The following is a 1,562-nucleotide window of genomic DNA, read 5'->3' on the forward strand; positions in this document are numbered from 1 at the left end:
GGGCACACATAAGTATTATGTAGTGAAAAACACAAAGGAAGAGCAATTGGAAAATCAGAAGTTTTTTTCCATTCATTATCAAAAGATTACGAAGGGGCCAAGATACATAATCAATAGGCAGAGGCAGTTTCATCTTCATCTTCAGAAGACTCCTTGGAATTCGAAGGAAGCGGGGGAATCTCAGTGTCTGCAGGGTAAAGGCCGTGAATGTTGTCCTTAGCAACATCAAGGAAAAGTTCTGCCCCAAGCTCCACCACCTCATCAACCACAGTCTATGGGATAGGCAAGAAATTGGCAGCCACGTGTTGTGAGTTTTAAATGTACTCGCAAGCTCAGGAATCGTTTGCAATATAGTGTGTGTGCAAGTGCGAGGTCGAAGTGCGTTGCGAAAATTAATCTCTATTTAAACTAATCATATTTTAACCTAGTTCCAAAGTTAGGGCTTTTTAACAAAAGAAAACATAAACTAAATAAATCAAAAGATAGGGTTCTAAGGTTCAAGAATCCACATCCACCAAATCATAGCACCATATTCTCATGTTCATCAACACACATTTGAAGTTCTCACCATACAAAAAATCTTATGTTTGTTCTACTTTGCTTCAAAAATCGTTTAAATCATTCAATAAATCCGTTCTTTGCACAAATCACAAAAGATATATGATTTTTCACCAAATCATCAAATGTATCCATTAAACGAAACACAATAAATATCCAACGTTTTGATAGATAAAAACCAACCAAACAATTAAATGAGACAATCTCAAATCATCACATGTATCCGAAAATCACAATTGATACCCAAGAATCATCTCAATAATGGAATGGAAGTAGAATAATTAAAAATTAAAAGCCCATAAAATCAAATAGCATAAACTAGCATGAAAACATTGTTGCTCTTCAATGGTGAGGCTTCATCCTCAACCTTAGTTGAGATTTTAGCCTCTCCTGACAAAAGAAAGCATAAAAAAACTACAAGAATCCACTAAAAATCAAAGAAACTTACAAAATATGAGAGTTCTAAGTGAAAATCACTCAAGAAACCCTAAAAACTAGTGAAAACGGCACCCTTGGCGCACTGCCTAGTGTTCTGGGCAGCCTCTCCCGAAAATGAGAAAATAGTCGTATTTATAGACAAAAATTAGGTCTTCAGCGTGCAGGTGACACGTGTGCGCTTGAGCGCAGGTTAGGTTGCGCTCGAGCGCACTTGGGCATTTATCAGGCCTTGCGTAGTGCAGCGCACGAGCACTGCTTGCCCTGTCTGCAGGGGATGCGTTTGAGCAGTTTGTCGCTCGATCAGCATAAAAGTTGCTCGACTGACTTGTGCTGTCAAATTTTTTGTCCTCTCCTTGATTCTCTACAATTACACATGAAAAACACTATTTTTTTTTTCTCTCAATGACCTACAAAGCACTAAAACACCAAAACTAGCCAAATACATCAGAAAATAACAAAACTAAGGGTTTAACGAATGCAAATTAAGGGGTCCAAATATACAATATTTGTGACTCATCACCACAGTTTCTAAAGCAAACTGTTTTCTCCTTGGTTGTAGAATCAAG

This window comes from Alnus glutinosa, chromosome 2, assembly GCF_958979055.1.
Source record: "Alnus glutinosa chromosome 2, dhAlnGlut1.1, whole genome shotgun sequence".
Classification (NCBI taxonomy): domain Eukaryota; kingdom Viridiplantae; phylum Streptophyta; class Magnoliopsida; order Fagales; family Betulaceae; genus Alnus; species Alnus glutinosa.